Genomic DNA, 25,189 nt, shown 5'->3' with positions numbered 1-25,189 from the left:
TCTGTTTTGTTGTCTGTCTCCCCCTTCTAGACTGTGAGCCTGCTGTTGGATAGGGACCGTCTCTACATGTTGCCAACTTGTACTTCCCAAGCGCTTAGTACAGTGTTCTGCACAAAGTGCTCAATAAATACGATTGAATGAATGAATGGGCATGTTATTCCCCTCCTCCAAAATCTCCAGTGGCTGCCTGTCAACCTACACATCAAGAAAAAACTCCTCACTCTCAGTTTTAAGGCTGTCCATCACCTCGCCCCCTCCTACCTCACCTCCCTTCTCTCCCTCTCCAGCCCAGCCCACGCTCTCTGCTCCTCTCCTGCTAACCTCCTCACTGTACCTCATTCTCTCCTGTCCCACCATCGACCTCTGAACCACGTCCTTCCCCTGGCCTGGAATGCCCTCCCTCCACATATCCGCCAAGATAGCTCTCTTCCTCCCTTCAAAGCCCTACTGAGAGCTCACCTCCTCCAGGAGGCCTTTCCCGACTGAGCCCCCTTTTTCCTCTCCTCCTCCCCATCCCCCCACCCTACCTCCTTCCCCTCCCCACAGCACCTGTATATTTGTACAGATTTATTACTCTGTTTTACTTGTACATATTTACTGTTCTATTTATTTTGTTAATAATATGCATATAGCTTTAATTCTATTTGTTCTGATGATTTTGACACCTGTCTACATGTTTTATTTTGTTGTCTGTCTCCCCCTTCTAGACTGTGAGCCCGCTGTTGGGTAGGGACCATCTCTATATGTTGCTGACTTGTACTTCCCAAGCACTTAGTACAGTGCTCTGCACACAGTAAGTGCTCAATAAATATGATTGAATGAATGAATGAATGAAACCCATTATTTCTTTTGAGTGCGGTTACTGGCCACCCCTAGTTCCAAGTGACACTACTATTTTGGAGAAAATTCCTCACACATCTATACACACTTCTTTCACCCAGTTGTATCATAATATCCCTTCAGGAAACAGGCTGCATGCCCCTGTTTGAGTGGTTCATTTCTGGCTCAATGAATTTTTCTGTCAAACATACTCCTGATGAAAAAAAATTCCCTGATATTTACAAGTTAGAATGGTGCAATATCATTACGAATGCAAAGACTTTTCAAAGTGGTATTGGCTTTAATAACGTTTTAAATTTGCATTAGTTTGGCAAGATTGGAAAATTGGCAAGGACCAATTTACTGCAGATAGAGAAATAGTCAATATTTCAACATGACCTTGAGCACTGAACCAAGAAAGGAATGGTCTAGAAAACTCAAGTTTTGAGTCAATTATACAGATGCAGAGGTCCTTGGCAACCTCCTTTGTTATGCATACACAGTGCCCTAAATTGAGCAGCTCTTTCAAAGCTGGTTAAGAAATTCCTATCGTTCTGTAAATGCTGAAACTTGGGCTTGCCACACCATTTTGTAAAACTGCGATACAAGATTAAAAGAGGAAGAAAAACTCTTAGTTTCTGAAATGTCATTTTAGAGCATCTATGCAACGCTTCCAAACTGGTGAGGGCGGTAGTTGTTTTTATTTTCCAGCCTAAATACACACTTTCAGTTTCATGAGTTTCTTCAGTTTCCTAGAAATCAGTGGTTGACCAGAAAAACAAGGGCTCAAAATACAATTATTTTAAATCTCTTGCTGTCATACCCTGGTCCGAGACCTGCAGCTGCCTCCTATGTTCTGATACTAAAACATTAATGAATTTCTGAGAACTGAATCAAAGTTTCTGTCATGCCCAAGCCACTGACTGGGGTGGCAGCGGTGTAACTATGCCGCAGTCCCAGTTGTGGGGACAGGAGGCAAATTACAAAATCCACAGCAGAGTTGCTAAGTTCCTTGCAGGCATATGTTAGAGTCACAGACTGAGGTGGGGTACATGCTAATAGTGGGGCGAGCAGGGATGATGGTGGTTTGTGTGTGTCAGGGGGGGGGAGGGAAATAGTTGAAAGGAAGAAAAGAGAAGTGTGCCCTCGTGGAAAGAGCATGGGCCTAGGGGTCAGAGGACCTGGTTCCTAATAGCAGCTCTGCCACATGTCTGCTGGGTGATAATAAGAATAATAATGATGGCATTTATTAAGTGCTTACTATGTGCAAAGCACCATTCTAAGCGCTGGGAAGGTTACAAGGTGATCAGGTTGTCCCACGGGGGGCTCACAGTCTTAATCCCCATTTTACAGATGAGGTAACTGAGGCCCAGAGAAGTGAAGTGACTTGCCCAAAGTCACACAGCTGACAATTGGCGGAGCTGGGATTTGAACTCATGACCTCCGACTCCAAAGCCCAGGTTCTTTCCACTGAGCCATGGTGCTTCTGGGCAAGCGTGATGCCCTGGTGATCTTCTGGTGATCTTGGGCAAGTTACTTCACTTCCCTGTGACTCAGTTACTCATTTGTAAAATGGGGATTAAGACAATGAGCCACGTTGTACATGGAATAATAATAATAATGGCATTTATTAAGCACTTACTATGCGCAAAGCATGGAATGTATCCAACCTGATTAGCTTGTACCTATCCCAGCATTTAGTATAGTGCCAGGCATATAGTAAGTGCTTAACAGACACCACAAAAAAAAAAAGTTACAAAGGCCCGGGGGGAAGCACTTACCACCTCGGTTTCCATAACTGCCTGGTTTGCATAGGACAGTGCCCCCAGCCCTGCTCAAACTACACTTATACCAGTGTTGGCTGGGGGAAACTAACTCATTCTGGGCTTTTGCACACTGCAAACTCAGGGCTTTTAGAAGTCATCTTTCCCTGTTTTTCCATCCCCATCACTAGGTGGGCCCTAACTGAGACTCCTCTCATGCTTCACACTCATCCCCTTTACATCTTCTGGGACACAAACATTTACTGAAGGCCCTAAAATCAGAAGATGGATGAACCCTAAAACTTCAGAACTGTCCCATCTAATTTGGGGCAGGTGGTCACCTTATTTTTGATTGACAGTAATGAGGTACTTCGAGGATGTAAGAAGCACAATTATAAAACCCTTCCTTTCCTACTTGATTGCCGTAAACAGTTATTTACAGTTGAACAGGGGACCATTTGCGTGAATGAATCCTATTTCATTCTCCCAACATCTCAGGGCGGTTGAAGGCAGATATTATCGGTTCTTTCTTTCCAGATTGGCAAACATTGCTACTACATTCCATTTCCACAATGCTCTGGTGAACATTTTTGTGAACTGACATTTTGGGGGGCTTCTAAAAGGCTCTCATCTATGCCTAGCAATTAATCAATGGGATTTATTAAAAGCTTCCTGTATGCATAGCTGTGTACTAAATGCTTGGGAAAGTATAATACAATATAGTTGGTTGACATAATTCCTGCTCTCAAGGAGCTTACAGTCAGTCATAACACCAAGAAACATATTTAATACTGTTTATAATAATATTTAGTGATTTGGTAATGATAATAGTTGTGATATTTGTTAAGCTTCTACTATGTTCTAAACACTGTTCTAAACCCTGGGGTAGATAATAATTACAGTATTTGTTAAGTTCTATGTACCAGGCACCATTCTAAGCACTGGGGTAGATACAAGATAATTGGGTTGGACACAATCCCTGTGCCACACAGGGCTCACAGTCTTAATCCCCATTTTACAGATGAGGGAACAGAGGCACAGAGAAGTAAAGTGACTTGCCCAAAGTCACACAGCAGACACATGGCAGAGCCTGGATTAGTACCCACATGCTCTGATTTCCAGGCCTGTGTTCTTTCCAATAGGCCACGCTGCTTCTCGCTAGACCATGATACTTATCTGTATGACCGCTTGGGAAATATTTTGCTAATCTGAGTTTTCTTTCCTTTAGGGAGGTCAGCTCACCTAGAAAAGACCTCAGAAGGGACTTGTAAAGAAAGTAACACCTTGTATCTAAAAGACAGAAAGTACAATGCCCGGCATCCAATGGGCATTCCATAAATGCTACTACTCCTATTACTGCCCAGTATTTCCATAGCTCATGTGCTGCACCCTTGTGAAACAGCATTAAAGAAAACTGATACTGTAGTAAGCTTGTTGTGGGCAAGGAACAATTCTAACAATTCTGTTGTACTCTCCCAAGTGCTTAATACAGTGCTTTGCAAACAGTAAGCACACAATATGATTGACTGATACTTATCCATTTCAATGCCACATCATCAATCCATGTGTGCAAGGAGTTTCTATTAAAAGGCAACACGAGTTTCTATTAAAAGGCAACACGCTGCGCCTAAACTATGTTGTCCTGTCAGAAGAATGACCTCAAATTCCCTAATTCCACTCTAGTGGAAAGGTGTTATTGCAACTTCGCCTTAGGGCCACAGCTGGATTCCTACAGGGGCTCAGTGGGCTGAGGGAGGTGGGGGGAGGGACTCCGTGCTAAGGAGGGCACCAGACACCCCATGGTGTAGCCTCCAGATGCTCAAAGTCCCCCCTAACTCCCATTAAAAGCCACCCTCATTTACAGATGGAGAGCATTTTCTTCCCCAAATCACGACCCCTCCCAAAGCAGACCTTCCTCCACTCCAGGTCTCTCTGGTCTTTCACTAGAGCCAAAATAAAGCTTCATTACAAGGGTAAATACTTGAGTTAGTTACTTAGACTGATCCCCTTGTGGGAAAGGGACTGTGTCCAACCTGACTGTTGCCAATTTGTACTTCCCAAGCGCTTAGTACAGTGCTCTGCACACAGTAAGCGTTCAGTAAATATGATTGAATGAATGAATGACTACCTTGCATCTATCTCAGCACTTAGAACTGTGCTTTACACACTTGTTAGTGCATAACTAATGCCAAAAAAGAAGTTACACCAACACTGCAAGATAATGCATAACACCTGTCAAAGAAACACTTTAAAAAAAAAAAGAAATCCAGGGAACTATGTATGAATCAAGTCTTTAGATACAAGTCTTCAAAAAACTGGAGAAATAATGCGGAGTGGCCCGAAGCAGGGGGTTTCTGTTGGCCTTAAAACAAAAGGCATTAAAAGGCATGTGAAATGAGAATGGAATGTGTAAGCATTAACACTTCCTTCACACATCTAAATCGGTGCAACTGCTGCTGTTAGTGTTTAATATTTGAGCACTGACAACTGTGAGGTGGAACAGAGAACACATCCACAACGAAGTGCCTGCCTGGGTGGCAACCCTGGGACATCACTGGGGAGGGGTTAGGGGTTAGGACACAGGCACTGCTGTTGCCACCCTTGTAAGAAAAAGTTTAAGGTTTGCAGATTTCTTTGCAGGGATACTGGCACATGCCTTCTGAAATTCTTCAACCATGTGTCTGGGATTGCATCAGGCAGGCGTGTGAATGATTTCATTCATTCACTCATATTTATTGAGCGCCTACTGTGTGCAGAGCACTGTACTAAGCGCTTGAAAAGTACAATTCAGCAACAGAGACAATCCCTGCCCACAACGGGGTTCCCTTCCAAGTCCTCTCTCGAGCTCCGTCCATCAGGCTGTTGATCGCATTTATTGAGTGTCTACTGTGTGCGGAGCATTGTATTAAGCTCTTAGGAGAGTCCACTACAGCAATATAAAAGACACATTCGCCGCCCACCACTGTACCCCACGCAATCATGCATGCATGAGAAGCAGCATGGCTCAGTGAAAAAAGCATGGGCTTTGGAGTCAGAGGTCATGGGTTCAAATTCCAGCTCCGTCAGCCATGTGACTTTGGGCAAGTCACTTAAATTCTCTGGGCCTCAGTTCCCTCATCTGGAAAATGGGGATTAAAACTGTGAGCCCCCCGTAGGACAACCTGATCACCTTGTAACCTCCCCAGTGCTTAGAACAGTGCTTTGCACATAGTAAGTGCTTAACCAATATCATTATTATTATTAATATTATGCAGAGTGGAATGAGCATACCCTGCAAAGATGAGGCAGGAATTTAGAGATTTTACTGATTCCGTTTCCCCCGCTCAAGACTGTAAGCTCATTGTGGACAGGGATTGTATCTCTTCTTTGTTGCGTTGTACTCTCCCAGGAGTTTAGTACAGGATTCTACACACAGTAAGTACTCAATAAATACAAACGAATGATTCTGTATACATCAGTTCTGTGAGCCCAATTCTCCCCTTATTCAGGTTCAAGGGAAGAGTGCCATAAACTAGAACCCAGCTGTTTTGACATGAGAAGTAGTGTGATCTAATGGAAAAAGCACAGGCCTGAGAGTCAGGGACCTGGGTTCTAGTTCCAGGCTCTGCCACTTACCTGCTATATGACCTTTGGCAAGTCAACTTTTCTGAGCCTATTTCCTCATCTGTAAAATTCAATACCCGTTCTCCCTCCCACCTAAACAGAGATCTCCATGTGGGACTGGGACAGGGATGTATCTGGTCTGAATGCATTAATTCCCATCGGACTTTCTTAAAAAGAATTGCAGCACTAAAGTGCTTTCTATGTGCCAAGCACTGTACTATGCCTGAAGTGGACAATTAGGAGATAAATATATACTCCCATGCTTAGCGCAGTCCTTGGCACATATTAATTACTTAAATACCACAATTATTATTTTTATGGAAGTCCACAGAACTGAACACATCCATCTAGTATCAGAGAACCCCCATGGCTCCATCCCCAAACTCCGGAACCACTCTCAAACTCCCTGGGCCATCCCTCTCCCTCTCATCCCCAACTAATACCCTGGTCCCACAAGTCACCTGGAGGACCTGGGTTCTAATCCCAACACGGCTACCTGCCTGTTCTGAGACCTTGAGTGGGTCACTTCAATTCTCTGGACCACAATTTCCTCAACTGTAAAATAGGGATTCAGTACCTGTTCCCCCTTCTACTTAGACTGTGAGCCCCATGTGGGAGAGCCCCAGTTAATGTTCTGATTAACTGGTATCTATCTCAGCACTTTGACACATAGTAAGTGTGAAAATACATAATAATAATAATATTGATAATAATAACAAACTCAATAATCATCATCCAATCTATCCCGGCCACTGAGTTATTATAAAAACAGAGCAACAATCTGTGAAGAGCAACATAAATTTCATGTCCTCCTGGCTGTGGGAGGTTCAAGCCCTTTATCTTGTTGAACTTACTTTATAATATTTTATTTTCCTGTTAATGGTTCTTCTTCATAAACACTTTATAAATGTTTTATGGGATTCGTTCTTAGGCTACAGTCAGCCCGCAGGAATTCCAGAGCAGACACTGGGATTTCCTGCATTCACCCTGTGGCCAGAATTTCATTCCCAGTCCTGGATTTGATGAACATTATTGCTGCTTGCCAAAGAATACATCCTACCCAGTTCAAAGCATGAACTGAAAAGATTAAAACTAAATTATGTCTTTCATCCTCAGTGGTGATATTAAGACTGGAAACTACCTGTGTGACCATTCTTTGGAGAGGTAAGATATCACTCCCTCTTTTGTCTTGATTGTTCCATCCTTTTCTGCATCTTTCTGCCCACAGATATGCTCTCACAGATAAGCATGCATGTGTCCATTCCCATATATGGAAGAAGGAATAATAATAATTATGGCATTTAAGGGCTTACTATGTGCTAAGCACTATTCTAAATGCTGGGTGATATAAAATAATCAGGGTGGACACAGTCCCTGTCCCACATGGGGCTCACAGTCTTAAGCCCCATTTTACAGATGAGGTTACTGAGGGACAGAGAAGTTAAGTGACTTGCCCAGGGTCACACAGTAGATAAGTGGTGGAGGTGGGATTAGAGCCCATGCCCTCTGATTCCCAAGCCACTCTTGCTCTTCCCACTAGACCTCAGGGGATGGGGAGTCCAGGGTCTGTGGGAGTCAGGATGTCCAGGGCTGGGAGAAGTCTGCAAGATGGGGTGTCTAGTGAGTGGGGGGGGGGGCACTGTGGTTCAGTGGAAAGAGCACGGGCTTGGGAGCCAGAGGTCATGGGTTCTAATCCTGGCACCACCACTTGTCAGCTGTGTGACTTTGGGCAAGTCACTTCACTTCTCTGGGCCTCAGTTACCTCTTCTGTAAAATGGGCATTAAAACTGTGAGCTCCACGTGGAACAACCTGATCACCTTGTATTCCCCCCAGCACTTAGAACAGTGCTTCACAGATAGTAAGCACTTAAATGCCATTATTATTATTGGGTTGGTTGTGTCAACTGGGGCCATTACATATTGTCAGAAAAGGAGAAGGACAAGTGCTTGGGTCAGCTGGAGCCATTACCAAGAAGATGGGCAAGTGCTTTCTCCTCTCTGCTTCCAAAACATGACATCAACAAGGAGCAGTACAAGTTGCAACTTGGGATTTTGATAACAGCTGCTGTGGCATGATTCTCTGCTTTCAAATATAGTGGGAGTGCACTCCTTTTGCACAAGCCCTTCCACAGCTGAGACAATGGCCCCAGAGAGGGATTCAAGAATTTGAAACACGAATTTACTTGCATAAGTGCCAATTTAGGAGCATAAATTTTGTAACCCCAAAATGCAGGGGGAGGAGGGGGACACTATTATGCATGGAATTCAGGCCAGCAATAAGGGGAGAAAGAGAAATAAAAGAAGAAGAAAAAAGAAAAGGAGGAAAGGAGGAGAGGAGGAGGAGAAAGAGGGCAAGTGCTCTCTTCTATTGCAATGAAGTTCTGCACAGAATAGACATTCAATTAATTTGGGTAGCACCCCTCGCTTCTCCTACCTGACAACTGTCCTCACATTGAAAAAGTAATCTTCATGGTGGGAGTCTGAATTCACCAGCATTCTGACCCTACTCCTCTCCCTGCCCTGGAACGTGCCACCATTAATCTCTAAACTGTAAGCTCATTGTGGTTAGAACAGTGTCTTCTATTGCACTCCCTCAAATGCTCAGTACAGTGCCCTGCACACAACAGTTGTTCAACAAATGTGATTGATTAATCAATTGTATTTATTGAGCACTTACTGTGTGCAGAGCAGCATGGCTCAGTGGAAAGAGCACCGGCTTTGGAGTCAGAGGTCATGGGTTCAAATCCTGGCTCCTCCAAATGTCAGCTATGTGACTTTGGACAAGTCACTTCACTTCTCTGTGCCTCAGTTACCTCATCTGTAAAATGGGGATTAAGACTGTGAGCCTCCCATGGGAAAACCTGATCACCTTGTAACCTCCCCAGCGCTTAGAACAGTGCTTTGCACGTAGTAAATGCTTAACAAATACTATCATTATTATTATTATTATTACTAAATGCTTGGATGAGTACAATAACAGAGTCGGTAGATATGTCCCCTGTCCTCAAGGAGCTTACAGTCGTCTGTCTCCCCCTTCTAGACTGTGAGCCCACTGTTGGATAGGGACTGTCTCTATATGTTGCCAACTTGTACTTCCCAAGTGCTTAGTACAGTGTTCTGCACACAGTAAGTGCTCAATACGGTTGAATGAATGAGTGAATGAGACAGACATTAAAATAAATTATGGATGTAATAATAATGGTATTTAAACGCTTCTATACGCCAGGCAGTGTACTAACCAGTGGAGTGGATACAAGCAAATCGGGTTGGACACAGTCCATCCCATGTGGAGCTCACAGTCTCAATCTCCATCTTAAAGATGAGGTAACTGAGGCACAGAGAAGTGGGGTAAATTGCCAAGGCCACACAGCAGACAAGTGGTGGAGCAGGGACTAGAACCCATGACCTTGTGACTCAGGTCCAAGCTCTATCCATTACACCATGCTGCTTTCCATGCATAAGTGCTGTGGGTCTGAGGATGGGATGAATAAAGGATACAAACCCAAGTGCAAGAGTGATGCAGAACAGAGAGGGAGTAGGGGAAAATGAGGGCTTAATTGGGGAAGGCCTCTTGTAGGAGATGTTACTTTAATAATAATAATAGTGACAGCATTTACTAAGCATTTACTATGTGCAAACCACTGTTCTAAGCACTGGAGAGTTTACAAGGTTGTCCCATGGGGGGCTCACAGTCTTAATCCTCATTTTACAGATGAGGTAACTGAGGCACAGAGAAGTGAAGTGACTTGCCCAAAGTTACACAGCTGACAAGTGGTGGACCCAGGATTTGAACCCATGACCTCCGACTCCAAAGTCCATGCTCTTTCCATTGAGCCACTCTGCTTCTCTAATAATGCTTTGAAGGTGGGGAAAGCGGCCATGTGGCAGAAATATGAAGTTGGAGAGAGTTCCAGGTGAAAGGTATAGTGAAGGCAAGGGTTTTGCGGCCAGATGACAATGAGGTGCAGTGAGGAGGTTGGTGTTAGATGAGGAAAGTGAGTGGGCTGGGTTGTAGTAGAATATCAGCAAGGTAAGGGAGGAGGGGGCCTGTATAGATACCTGTATATATGTATATATGTTTGCACATATTTATTACTCTATTTATTTTACTTGTACATATTTATTCTATTTTATTTTGTTAATATGTTTTGTTCTCTGTCTCCCCCTTCTAGACTGTGAGCCCACTGTTGGGTAGAGACCATCTCTATATGTTGCCAACTTGTACTTCCCAAGCGCTTAGTACAGTGCTCTGCACACAGTAAGAGCTCAATAAATACGACTGATTGATTGATTGATTGAGGGGGCAAGGCGACAATGTTTTAAAGCCAATGGTAAGAAGTTTCTATTTGATATAGAGGTGGACAGGCAACCAGTGAAGCTCCTTGAGGAGTGGGGAGACATGGACTGAGTGGTTTTCATTTAGAAAAATGATCAGCAGCAGAGAAGTATGGACTGGAATGGGGAGAGACAGGAGGCAGGGAGGTCATCTGTTGAAAGGCTGATGCAGTAGTCAAGGTGGGATAGGATAAGAGCTTGGTTCAAGGTGGTAGTAGTTTGGATGGAGGGGCAAGGGGGAATTTTAGCAATGTGAAAGTAGAACTGACAGAATTTAGTGACAGATTGGATATGTTGGTTGAATGAGAGAGAGAGAGGAGTCAAGGCTATTGCCAAGGTTAAGGGCTTGTGAGACAGAGAGAATTGTGACGCTGTCTACAATGATGGGAGAGTCAGGGAAAGGACAAGGTTTGGGTGGGAAGGTGAGGAGTTCTGGTTTTGGACATGTTGAGTTTGAGGTGTTGGCAGGACATCCGAGTAGAGAGATATACAGATGGTGCAGAGAATGAGAAAGATCAGAGCTGGAGAAGTATATTTGGGAATCATCTACATAGAGATGGGAGAAAGTGAGTTCTCTAAGGGAGTGACTGTAGAGAACTACATTATAATATTACTGCTTTCAAAAAGAATATTTTAGTTCCTTCTCAAACCCTGGGGGGAAGGGAATTATACGACAAGACATTACACAAGTAAATACAATTGCATCACTATCAATGCACCCGCCCTGTAAGGACACTTTACACAAAAGAAAAGATCAAATCTTGCTCCCGTATAGAATAGAAATGCAAAACAAAGATGGTAAAACTGGATTTTGCTTGGGAACATTATTTTGAGATGGCCTCCAAGACAACAATTTTGTTCACTCTGAACTCTTAACAGTGGCTCCATAAAAAAAAGGTAACATTAAAATTATATTGAACTCAAGTCTCCAATATTTTAAGAAGCAGGTAAATTCAAGCATATGGGGTAAAGGGATTGTAAACTAGAACATAAAGGTGATCTAGAACATAAAGGTGATTTTCTCAAAGCAGTCCTGTAAAAATAACGTCTTCCCACTTTGAACCTTCCCTCACCCTATGAACAATTCCTTTTCCTGAGCAGCCAGGTTCTAATGAAAAACTTGCAACTATCTAGGCAGATTTTTAAAAGCTAAATGGGGCTTAAGGAATTTCAATTTCCTGCTTAATTTTATTCTCTTTGATTTTCCTTTGAGATTAAATTCCTTCAGAAGAAAAGTTCTAAATCCACAAGTACCCATTATTCTGAAGGACCTTCTTTGTTCCGAGGGAAGTAGCATGGCCTAGTGGAAAAAGCACCAGCTTTGGAGTAAGAGGAACTGGGTTCTAATCCCAGCTTCATCACTTATCTCTTGTGTGACCTTGGGAAAGTCACTTAACTTTTCTGTGCTCAGTTACCTCATCTGTAAAAATGAGGAATAAGACTGTGAGCCCCATTTGGGACTTGGACCACATCCCATCTGATTAGCCTATATCTACCTCAATGCTTAGCACATAGTAAGCTCTTAAATTCCATTAAATAAAAAGCAAATGCAAGTAGACCACAGCAGTGCATACAGCACAGAGAGACTATTAGGAATGAGTATTTAAAAAAAAAAAATGATTCTCTGGCTAGGCCCCGAACGATCCCACCAGCTGCAATGATTCTGAACCAAAAATAGGCGGGGTAGAGGCCTCCCTAATGCTTAATAATAACTGTGGTATTTGTCAAGTGCTTACTATGTGCCAAGCACTGTTCTAAGTGCTGGGGCAGGTACAAGATAATTCAGTTAGACACAGTACCTGTCTAATATGGGGATCACAGTCTAAGAATTATTATTATTATTATTCAGAAGGCGAGAGAACCAATGTTGAACTAACTCTTCTATTAGCCAAAAGGAGGGGCTTTCAGGACCACCAACAGATGCACTGGGGGGTTCTAAATATCTCAATGTGCTTAAAAAAAGAAAAAGGGTCCTGATAGGTAAGAATAGGGGAGGGAAAGGGAAGGGGTAAATGACAAGCATGTAGCAAAAAACTTTTAAATACAAAGCAAGGATGATTTTAAAATCAGTAGCCTGGATTTGGGACTATTACATGGATTAGATTTTGCAATATGTCTGGAAGGGTCTGATTATGTACTTAAGACAACACATTCCTCCATAGATTATCCTAGCTTGGAAGTGTGAGAGAATAGTTCTACATCAGGCCAACTAGGGCTTGTGGGCCACATTCAGCCAATGAATTTTTGATCTAGTTCCTAGAGCTGGGCTGCTTTGGATCCTGCCTTGGCTCCAGTCACCCTCTTCTCACTCAGATGTCACTGACTTCTTCCCTTGCTCCCCATCCTCAGGCCTCAGTATGCAAATAGGACCCTCAAAGCTTTGCCCTGGGATAGCGAAAGCAGTCCAATTCTTTGGAACCACAAAACTGTAGTATTCTCCTGGAGGGCAGTTGTCTGCCTTTCTCCATTCTTCTGCTCGGTGCTTTCACCCTTGATTAACGCCGGCCTGCCACCGGAAACTCTCCCCACAACTCGGGAATTTAAGGAAAGGCAGAAAAGCAAATTAACTGAAAGAAGGCAAATGCTCACAGTTCATTGGATGTGGAAAGTCAGTTAAAGTAATCTGTCTCTGAGCTCTTGGGCAAGGAAGTAAAGTTTCTTTTTCACTTGTAAATTTTGGGTGGAATGTATCTGTTAATATAAAGCATATCCCACACTGAGTTGAAGTACAGACAATTAAGATGAAAATATCAGCTTTAGGGTAGTCTGGATTCCCTCTCATGATAAACTCATTGTCCACTAATTTCACTACAGTAGGTCTGGAAGCAGAATGTGAACTCTACAGCTTAACTAGCCCCTCTTCAAATTGAAGGGGACTAGAGCTGTGACCTTTTCAATCAATCGTATTTATTGAGCTCTTACTGTGTGCAGAGCACTGTACTAAGCGCTTGGGAATTACAAGTTGGCAACATATAGAGACAGTCCCTACCCAACAGTGGGCTCACAGTCTAAAAGGGGGAGACTGAGAACAAAACCAAACATACTAACAAAATAAAATAAATAGAATAGATATGTACAAGTAAAATAGAGTAATAAATATGTACAACATATTTCAACAATTTTCAACAACAATCCATGCTTGAAAGGAATGCCAGAAAAGAAAGCGGATTTCCCCCTGCCCCTCTAGCATCAGAATCTCAGCCCTTTCCAGATCCAACTCCCGTGTTACACCAGACTCTCTGCCTTGCTCCTGTTATCCACTCTCTTCTCTGAGCCTACAGCTGTGAGACTTAAGAGGAGGTTTGGGCAAAAAGCAGTGCATGGACTGCTCGCTGCAATGCTATGATGTTCTACCCCATTCCTTCATCCCTAGCTCATCAGCTGGCCATTCTGTCATCCAAGGCACAAACCTTTGCTGCCTTTTGACTTTTGTCCACTACTGCCAAGAAGGCCACAGCAATGCCCAGGGGAAAGGGAAGAGGGAAAAGAGTTTTAGAGGGAGCAGCAATCTATACATTCCTGCCTATTTCACTTCCTTACCAGCCACGTCCAAGTGCTGGCTGCTGGGCATGAGAGCTTGAGAATGACTCAGTGCAAATCAATCACTACTATCACAAAAACAACTCAGGTACAAATCCTGTTGGCAGTAGGACATACCTTTTTCCTCCTAACCACGGGTGTCTGAGTAATGCTCACCCAAATGTCAAGCAGCCAAAAATGTGCACTACCAAATTTTCCTGGATACAGCATGCAAGAGACTCTCTAAAACACATAGATTCATGGATGCTGCCTGAGCATTAGCAGCATCCTCTGACTCAAACAACTCTATTACCTTCATGCTCAAAGAGGATTCTGTTGATGGTGATTGGAAGCAGCATGCCCTAGTGGCAAGGGCCTGGGCACCCAAGGACCTAGATTCTAATCCCTCTCTGCAACTTGCCTGCTGTGTAGCCTTGGGCAAGCACCTCTCTGTGCTTTGATTTCCCCACCTCTAAAATGGGGATTCAATACCTTTCCTCCCACCTACTTAGATCGGGAGCCCTAGGTGGGATGGGGATTGTGTCCCACTTGGTTATCTTGTCTCTACCTCAGTGCTTAGCACATAAGCACATAGTAGCACTATTATTTTTAATAAACATGTTTGAATAGACAGTCTCTTCTCCATTAGTCACCTGAAAAAACAAGAGCAGACATCTCTAGACCCTGGTCCAATCAGTGAGCAACACGTCTCCAAATAGGGCTACTCTAAGACCAACATCACTACCAAAATGATCAGTTCAATCATTCAATCATATTTACTGAGCACTTACTGTATGCAAAGCACTGTACTGAGTGCTTGGGAGAGTACAATATAACAGACACATTCCTGCCCATAACAAGCTCACAGTCTAGAACAACAGGAGACCCATATGTTCAACAAATGCCAAAAAAGAAAACTATTCTATTGTATTAAAAACTATTATAAAACTTTAGTGCTGGGAGTGAAGAGGAAAAAAATATTCTATTTGTTTTTCAAGTAGTGGGATTGGGTTGTGCTAAGCTCAGCACACTCTGTCACCAAGTCCCCATCCACCCCACAGCACACACTGCAAAATACGGATAAGCCCCAAGATACAACCAGGTTAGAGTCCTCTAAAATTTGGCTGCATCATGAGCGACTGGAGCGTGGAGTACATTTTTCCTTAGACTTTCATACAATTTAGGTTCCACTCCAGAGCTATTCCGACCTGATGGCCAAGCCCTCCAGGTAAATAAAAATGTCACTGCTGCCCCATTCCTTCCCCTCCCCTGTTGCTAGTAGCTTTACGGAGTACGCCCCTGCACCTTGAACTCCCCAGTGTCCCATCATCCTTCAGCCATAGTCCAGGATCTTTTCTTGCTTCTTTTAAACATCAATCATTGCAATAGCTACTGCTTCGTGCCACCCTGGTTGGTCCCTGCTCTCGTTGCCACGGCTGGGGCTGGGGAAAGGAAGAGACATGAAGTGGGACAGAGAGTTGGGAGTAGAGTCACCAGAACATATTTAAAAGGAAAAAAAATAATTACTGGAACATGGGGGAGGAAGCAGAGAGGACGGCTGAGTTCAGGGTGTAGATGAGATTTCCAGGGAAACTACTGGGAACAGAAGAGCGTGGGAATGGAGGAGGGGCAAAGGAAGAAGGACAGGAGGGAATTACCTGCTGTAATTGGATGCACCATCAGAGGTGGGGCTTACAAAAGCTGGGAAAAAAAAATCAACCAAGGGGAGCTGAGGTGCACGGGTTGTTGATGTAACTGTGCAACACCTGGTGTCGGCAGGATAGCAGGTGCCGCCTGTGGCCACCGAGTATTAAAATCTCTCCTGAGCTGGGCACTGCACTTTTGATGGAATTTTTATTAAGCGTTTACTATGTGCAAAGCACTGTTCTAAGTGCTGGGGAGGTTACAAGGTGATCAGGTTGTCCCATGGGGGGCTCACAGTCAATCCTTATTTTACAGGTGAGGTAACTGAAGCACAGATAAGTTACGTGACTTGCCCAAAGTCACACAGCTGACAATCATCGGGGCCGGGATTTGAACCCCTGACCACTGACTCCAAAGCCCGTGCTCTTTTCACTGAGCCACGCTGCTTCACTTCCCTCACCAGCTTGTTGAGGGTGGCGGCTACGTTAATCCACAGATTGGGGGGGGGGGGGAAGGTGTCTCATTAACTGCTAAAATCAGGGTAATTGAGAAACTTAACAACTATGTTGGTCATGCCACAGAATCTGTGTGGACCATGACTCAGGAAGTCAAAAGTGGACAAAGGATTAGCCACTAAGGGCCTAGTATTTTGGTGACAAACATTTGCTAAAAGAAACCCCTTTCCCCCAATCCTGCACTGCACCCTGAATCCGAAACACTCACCTCAAACATTGTTCACTGGTTTCTCGACACAGCACCAGAGTAGGCAATGGAGGATAGGTTAATCAAGCCATAATATTTATAGAGCACTTACTGTGCACAGAGTACTAAACTAAGTGTTTGGAAGAGTACAATATAAAAAGAGTTGGTAAACACATTTCCTGCCCACAATAAGCTTAAATCAAAGAGATTCTTTCCTCACATCAACCACTATCAAATTAGAAGATGTCTGAGTTCTTAGTGATAGTTAGGGCTCTTGATAATCTAGTCCCCAGGCCTGGGTCAGTGACCTACTTATCTGAATAGCAAATTGCTGTTGATAACTATATCTGTTGCATTTAAAAAAAATAAGATCCGTGCTTATGATTCTCACTGAATCCTTTCTTGCCTTCAACGACTATCTCCCTGCTGGTGGAAGACAGAAAGTTTGACAGCATTTGTGATTGACAGTCACTGACACCCAGTGGAAAACTCTCACTTGTGGCTCAGTGGAAAAGAGCCCAGGCTTTGGAGTCGGAGGTCATGGGTTCAAATCCCAGCTACACCAATTGTCAGCTGTGTGACTTTGGGCACGTCACTTAACTTCTCTGTGCCTCAGTTACCTCATCCGTAAAATGGGGATTAAGACTGTGAGCCCCCTGTGGGTCAACCTGATCACCTTATAACCTCCCCAGCGCTTAGAACAGTGCTTGCGCATAGTAAGCACTTAATAAATGCCATTATTATTATTATCTGCTCAAGAAAACTACAAAGCTGGCCTGAATTGCCCGTGTGGCAGGGAACTCAAAGCTCCTTAGAAGGGTCATCTGATTCATACACATAAGGCACCTATAAGGTAAGAGGGAGGCAGACTGGTGATGTTATCCACCCCAATTTACAAGTGACTTCGGTTTGGTTCCTTCCCCCAGTTGGGTGGTTCGTTCCAAGGTCAAAGCCCATTAGAACCTGCTGTCACTGGGCCTAAAATGGGAGGAGCTGGGGGCGGGGGGCACAAAGGGTCTCCAGGCTCACACCCTCTGCCCTGCTTCCAGCCAGGAAACTTGACTTCCAGAAGCGGGACCTTCCTTGACAGTACCTGTGACGTGCTAGTCACTTTTTCAGGTCAGGTAGCCAATTCACACCAGTAGCTTCTTACAGCCATGGCAGGAACTCTGGATTTTGCAAGTGAAAAACGATCCCTTTGACTCTCATTCAGAATGCCATGCTCAGTGATGGCTTACAGTCAGCGGTGCCTACTACTGTTCAGTCTGAGATTCTCTGCTCTGTGACCACATCCTTTACCAAACCTCTCTTCCAGCAATCCTGGAATGTCAGCTACTGGGCACAAAGAATATTGATGGCTCAGCCCAACCCATCACCACACCTGCAGAAACAATTCGAGCAAATGACCTACCAGGGCTAGGATGTTCCTTTCCCCCTTAACCCCTGGTGTCTAAGAAAAGTTTATCTGGGCCAGAAATATACACACCAAGTGTGCAGTTATTCTCAAAGACACTCACACTCAATGTGGCCTCACTGTCTTCAGCATCAAATTCAAACCAAAGGGAAACTCTTCTGGTACTATCAGTACAAGGAAGGGAGGTTCCATGTTGGCCGAGAATTCTGCGGGTGCCAGGCCCCAGATCTTCTGGAGCCCAGGCCTATGCAATCTCCCCTAGTTTTAGAGTTTTTAAGCTCATCCTTCCCCATGAAAGTATTTTTTTTCCAGAGCCTAGAACTGGGCTCCAGAGAACCCTGCTCTAGATTAAATGCCAACCCTCCATCCAATCTGGAATGCCCTCTTTCTTCATATCTGAGAAACGAGGCACAGTGAGGAGGTGAGCAGAGGGTGCGGGCTGGGCTGTAGAAGAAGAGAAGGGAGGTGAGGTAGGAGGGGGCGAGGTGGCGGAGAGCCTTGAAGCCGAGGGTGAGGAGTTTTTGCCTGATTGAGGAGTTTTTGCCTGATTGGAAAGGACTCCTCAGCAGGGAGATGGGGGTGCGGGCCTTCCAGGGCAGCCGTGCACCGCAAGAAATGGCTCTGTATTGCCAGGGGGAGGGAAGGTTTCAATCCCCATTTTACAGGTGAGGTAACTGAGCCCCAGAGAAGTGAAATGACTTGAAAATGGGGAGGGATGTCCCCATGCTCATATACCTAGCATATGCATAACCAGAAAACTGGGTTACCAAATTTTTGGTTGTGATAAACATTTAGAGGGGTGTGCTATTTATGTTCAAGTCACTATGTATATGTTTGTACATATTTATTACTCTATGTATTTATTTATTTTACTTGTACGTATTTATTCTATTTATTTTATTTTGTTAATATGTTTTGTTTTGTTGTCTGTCTCCCCCTTCTAGACTGTGAGCCCGTTGTTGGGTAGGGACTGGCTCTATATGTTGCCAACTTATACTTCCCAAGTGCTTAGTACAGTGCTCTGCACACAGTAAGCGCTCAATACGATTGAATGAATAAATGGATCTGACAGACACTCTCCCAACCTTCAAAATCTCATTGAAGGCAAGTGTCCTCTAAGAGGCCTTCCCTGATTAAGCCCTCATTTCCTCTTCTCCCATTCCCTTCTGCATTGCCCTTGAACTTGGATTTGCTCCCTTTATTCCCCCAATCCCTCAGCCCCACAGCATTTATGTACATGTGCAGAATTTATATTAACGTCTGTCACCCCCTCTAGACTGCAAGGTCATTGTGGACAGGGAAAGTGTCTACAACTCTGTTCTATTGTACACTCCCAAGTGCTTAGTACAGTGCTCTGTGCACAATAAGTGCTCAATAAATACAACTGATTGATTGAATAAATCCCCAAACTCACTGCTGCTCCACTTAAGGCACATCCTCCTGTCCCCGGAGGGGCAGGAGGGCAAGGCCAGGTTATTGTTCTGCTGGGCTTCCATCAGAGGAAGTCTAATGAAACACCTTCCCGCATTCTCATGGCAAAGGCTGCACTCCCTCCTGGCTCCCCAAAATACCTGGGGCTAATTTTAGTCCCTTGAAGGGCAACACAGCAGGCCTTGACCAACCCCTCATCTTCCCAATCCATTCAGCTTCCTTTTTGCTTATGTTCTTGGCTGCATACCTCCCAAGTTCTTTGATATTCACTCCACCCCCACAGCACTTTTGTTCACATCTGCATGGCTTTATGGCAAGAACCCCGGGTTTGGGAATCAGAGAATGTGGGGTCTAATCCCAGCTAAACCATGTGTCTGCTGCTTGACCCTGGGCAAGTTACTTCACTTCTCCGTGCCTCAGTTCCCTCCTTTCTAAAATGGGGATTAAGGCTGTGAGTGCCACATGGGACAACCTGTTCACCTTGTAACCTCCCCAGCACTTAGAACAGTGCTTGGCACATAGTAAGCACTCAATAAATGCCATTATTATTATCCAGGTCTCCTGTCTTCCACCAGCACATCATAAGCACTGCAATCCAGCCTATTCCCCCTCATGTTTACTCTTATGATGCTGTCAGTACTTAGCTTTAACTCACTCCCAACCCTTGTGTGCCTCTGGGCCTCTTTCCAATCACCTTCCTAATTTTCTTCCATATTGACATTTTTCAGACAGTGATCTGAAAGTTAGTCAAAGGATTCGAGTTCCATAAAAAAAAAATGGTTTAAAGCAGCCTGAGAAAGGTGTCATTTAAATCTACTACGATAATAAAAATAGGAACCTCACTTGGACCTTTGGAACAAGACACGGACAGACAAAAGAGAATGTGGTGCACTGTGATGACTGTGTGTTCAGTAGTAAAGTCCATAAATCATACTTTGTCCCAGGGCCTGTGCCTCTTCCTCCAATTTATAGGGGCTGTAGGGGGAATTCTGCTGAAAACCCCAAACTCTCCTCCACAGCTTCTGACTCAATCTCCTGCCCTCTACTCTGCTCCATCCTATTTATGATGAGGAGCATACACATCACGTACCAGTAGCAACATCTTGGATTTATTCAATCATATTTATTGAGTGCTTACTGTGCGCAGAGCACTGTACTAAGCGCATGAAACACTTCCTTATACAGATGCGTTCTATTTGCAAAGTAGCATTTGTGAGTGGAGCACAAAGCATTTCTCAAAGACGATCTCAATCGGACTCAGAGTTCCTACCCCGGGGAGGGCAGGGGTGACCATCATCATCATCATCATCAATCATATTTATTGAGCACTTACTATGTGCAGAGCACTGTACTAAGCGCTTGGGAAGTACAAATTGGCAACATACAGAGACAGTCCCTACCCAACAGTGGGCTCACAGTCTAAAAGGGGACCATTCCCATTTAAAGAGCTTTCTTAGGCGCTCCCCCGGGGAACCCAAGTGCCCAAACTTCCCAAGAGACTAACACACCTGCAGAAGAGCGGGTCGGGAACAGTTTTCTCAGAGGGAAAAGGGGGCAGAGAGGGGAGGGAGATGCCTCTTTCCGACCCTTCAGGGGTACGTACTGAGCGCTTACGGTGTGCAGATTTGGCAGGGGAGGAAGAGGCCAGTTTTCAGGGCAAGGAAGGGGATAGAAGCGGTGATACCTCAGGCCTCGAAGCGGAGCCTTGCCCTCCGTCATCAGGTGTCAATCTTGTGCTGCATGTCCAGGACTGGCTTCCCTGCTCCAAGCCCTGGAGCTGGGTAGCTTGCAAGCCCCGACTCGTTTTCCCTCCGCCCCTCCATCCTCCTCCTCCTCCTCTTCTTCCTTCCTCCCTCCTCCGTGCGCCAGTTTCTCCCAGGGCCGCAGCCCATGCCATGCGGAAAGGGCAAGGCGCAGCATAATAATAATAGACTGTGAACCCGTTGTTGAGTAGGGGCCAATCAATCAATCAATCAATCAATCGTATTTATTGAGCGCTTACTATGTGCAGAGCACTGTACTAAGCGCTTGGGAAGTACAAATTGGCAACACATAGAGACAGTCCCTACCCAACAGTGGGCTCACAGTCTAAAAGGGGGAGACAGAGAACAGAACCAAACATACCAACAAAATAAAATAAATAGGATAGAAATGTACAAGTTAAATAAATAGAGTAATAAATATGTACAACCATATATACATATATACAGGTGCTGTGGGGAAGGGAAGGAGGTAAGATGGGGGGATGGAGAGGGGGATGAGGGCCATCTCTATATGTTGCCGATTTGTCCTTCCCAAGCGCTTAGTCCAGTGCTCTGCACACAGTAAGCGCTCAATAAATGCGATTGAATGACTAATAAGAATAATGGTGCTTGTTAAGCACTCACTAGGTGCCAGGCGCTGTTCTAAGCGCTGGGACAGATCCAAGGTCATCAGGTTGTCGTTTTCTAGACTGTGAGCCCGTTGTGAGGTAGGGACTGTATCTGTTGCCGAATTGTACTTTCCAAGCGCTTAGGCCAGCGTTCCGCACACAGTAAGCGCTCAATAAGTACGACTGAATGAGTGATTCAATTTACCGTATTTATTGAGCGCTTAACTGTGTGCAGAGCACTGGACTGAGCGCTTGGGAAGGACAATTCAGCAACAAAGAGGGGCAATCCCTGCCCACAGCGGGCTCACCGCCTTTAATCCCCGTTTTACAGATGAGGGAAACTGAGGCCCGGAGAAGTGAAGTGACCTGCCCAAGGCCGCGCAGCAGACAAGTGGCGGAGGCGGGATTAGAACCCACGACCTCTGACTCCCACGCTGCCTAATCGCCCCCACCCGTCCCTGTGTCTAGACTGTGAGCCCGCTGGTGGGTAGGGACCGTCTCTATATGTTTCCAACCTGTACTTCCCAAGCGCTTAGTACAGTGCTCTGCACACAGTAAGCGCTCAATAAATACGACTGAATGAATGCCCAGGGGACTGACCTTCGAGCGCTTAGAGCAGTGCTTTGCACCTAGTAAGCGCTCTTTGTTGCCAACTTGTACTTCCCAAGCGCTTAGTACAGTGCTCTGCACACCGTAAGCGCTCAATAAATACGACTGAATGAATGCCCAGGGGACTGACCTTCACGAGTTTAGCGCAGTGCTTTGCACGCAGTAAGCGCTCTATGTTGCCATCTTGTCCTTCCCAAGCGCTTAGTACAGTGCTCTGCACACAGTAAGCGCTCAATAAATACGATTGCATGAACGCCCAGGGGAATGACCTTCAAGAGTTTAGCGCAGTGCTTTGCACCTAGTAAGCGCTCAGTAAATGCGATTAAGAAGAAGAGGGGTGGAGAGGGGGCAGAGCAAGCGGGAGAGACAGAGGGTAGAGGCGGAGATGTGAATCAGCCACCTCCTCCAGGCAGGACTCCCGGCTGGCGTTACCTCCATAGGCTGCGCGGGGGGTCCGGGGAGGGAGGGCGACGGCTGAAGGGCAGATGCCACCCGGTGCCACCGGTGCGGAGCCTCCCTGGGGTTGGGGGGCCTGGGTCCCTCCCGTCCGGTTTAAGAGGGGAGGGGGCGGGGGCTGGGGACGAGGCCCGTCCCCTCCAGCCGTCACCTGCACCCAGCTGAACTGGGAGGAAAGAAAAGTGAAAGAGGAAAAGAGCCGAGGATAGGGGGGAAAAAACCCGGGATCTCCCCCAGGACTGCAGGGACACCCCTCTGGGGGTCTCCTGGCCTTGGTGGGAGAGCCTGGACAGCCGAGGAGGCCTGGGTCCTCGGGGTCGCTGCTAGGTTGGGGGCAGGGGGCTCAAGAGCTACCTAATCCCTGCCAATTTCCCCCTCTCTGTCGGGCTCAGTGGCTCCCTTGCAGGGATGGAGCACCCCAGGTGGGGAAACTGAGTCACCCCAGCTTAACCCCCCCCCCCCCCCACCCAAGGAGAAGGCAAACAAGCAAAACGGTCTGAAACCACCCCCCTGGCAGGATCATGTTGCCACCGTACACAAGAGGTTAACCAAATCCCATCCCTAAAAATACATGAAGACAACAGGATGATGATGATGGCATTTATTAAGCGCTTACTATGTGCAAAGCACTGTTCTAAGCGCTGGGGAGGATACAAGGCGATCAGGTTGTCCCACATGGGGAGGTTAACCAAATTCCAAATTCCATCCCTAAAAATACATGAAGACAACAGGATGATGATGATGATGGCATTTATAATGATGGCATTTGTTAAGCGCTTACTACGTGCAAAGCACTGTTCTAAGCGCTGGGGAGGATACAAGGCGATCAGGTTGTCCCACATGGGGAGGTTAACCAAATTCCAAATTCCATCCCTAAAAATACATGAAGACAACAGGATGATGATGATGATGGCATTTATAATGATGGCATTTGTTAAGCGCTTACTACGTGCAAAGCACTGTTCTAAGCGCTGGGGAGGATACAAGGCGATCAGGTTGTCCCACATGGGGCTCACAGTCTTAATCCCCATTTTACAGATGAGGTAACTGAGGCCCAGAGAAGTGAAGTGACTTGCCCAAGTCACACAGCTGACAATGGGCAGAGCCGGGGTTTGAACCCATGACCTCTGACTCCAAAGCCCGGGCTCTTTCCACTGAGCCACGCTGCTTCTCTTTGTTAAGCGCTTACTATGTGCAAAGCACTAAAGCAACATAGGTTTCCAGATAACATTATGGCAAGATATATATGCTTAATAAATGCTATTGCTATTATTATTATTATTATTAAGATATATATACTCTCTCCGCCACCTGCCTTCCTAAACATTTCATTCTAATTCGTTTTCTTAATTACACAAATGTGCTGTCTACGCAAGCGAAAGGCTTCAGATCGTTAAAGGTTATTAGGTATATAGCAAGATGTTTACAGCTCAAATAGCCCCAGTACGTTCAGTAACAGAAAAGTCTTATTAATTCACCCATGCATAGCCCATTTCTAGTGGACACAGGCTGTTTAGGAAGATATTTTAAATTCCTTACACTAATGAGCAACTAAATTCCAGTTTTCTAATTTAAGAACATTGACCAAAAGCTGCACCATTCCTACATATGAATAATGAAGTGGAATTGCTAGTGTGATATCCAATTCACCAGTCATTCTGAGGTGACCAAAAAGAGCATAATGTGAAGAGTCCTGATTTGGGATCAAACAAAGCCACAAAAATAATGGTCAACGCCCAAGTATTATCATTAAATTTACCCCTCCTTGCACTTAGTGAGATCCATGATAAAAATCACAACTTGAACAAAGCTAACGTAAAACCTGATTTTTAACATCAGAATCAATGCTTGACACCTGGAGAGCTGTAGTCTAAAATGCATTCACTTCAAGAGTTTGCCACAGCTGTGAAGCGTTACATGAGGAATGCTAGCAAGGCTAATAGTTAAAGTTGGCTCACCTGATTTGGGATTCAAATTCCATAATTATCCTCCTGAGATCACTCAAAAATGCTAAGCACAAGCTTTAAGCTTCTTCTTTAAATACCTAAAAATAACAGTAACCTATCTATTTTGAGCAAGTGCATCCTTCTCCAATGCCTATGCTCTGAGTGGTCATGACTCTAAAATATTAATGACACTTTCATTTTAAAGATGAAGTTTCAGAAGTCTCACTTCCTGCTGCTTTTTTAAAGGAACAGTAGCCACACCACAGACTAAATTGAAAATTAAAATGAAGACACAAACATACACAGTTGTCAGGTCCAGATTGTCTCCCTACAAATATGTTTTCCACAATTGCTCCGAACAGATTTATTCGATTGTTCCAAACAATGAAACTTTCATCCATAGCCAGTAGCTTGCCAATCTTCTTGATGAGTCAGTCAGTGGTTATTGCAGGTCATGGACACTGGGTAGGTGTTCTGAAAAAAGTGACTAACAATAGGACACCCAAACAATTGCACAGACTGTATAGGGGAAGAACAATTTTATGTAAGGTAAGCAAGAAGAAAGGCTTCTGGGAAA

General features: G+C 44.9%; 1 protein-coding gene across 5 annotated transcripts in view; it reads right to left on the bottom strand.

Annotated features, from left to right (window-relative positions):
• Nucleotides 1-24,767, bottom strand: part of IL15 (interleukin 15) — an 85,174-nt gene extending 60,407 nt beyond the window's left edge. For 3 of the 5 annotated variants that reach the window (XM_038755311.1, XM_038755307.1, XM_038755310.1), the window contains exon 1: nucleotides 22,643-22,727. The gene's annotated coding sequence lies outside the window, so the exon portion shown is untranslated. Of the gene's footprint in view, nucleotides 1-20,914; nucleotides 21,000-22,642; nucleotides 22,728-24,624 lie in introns of those variants that run through there. The other 2 variants (XM_038755308.1, XM_038755309.1) reach the window with 2 other exon arrangements.
• Nucleotides 24,768-25,189: the final 422 nt, after the last annotated feature.

Source organism: Tachyglossus aculeatus, chromosome 12 (genome assembly GCF_015852505.1).
Source record: "Tachyglossus aculeatus isolate mTacAcu1 chromosome 12, mTacAcu1.pri, whole genome shotgun sequence".
NCBI lineage: Eukaryota > Metazoa > Chordata > Mammalia > Monotremata > Tachyglossidae > Tachyglossus > Tachyglossus aculeatus.
This window is presented reverse-complemented; position numbering and strand designations above follow the sequence as displayed.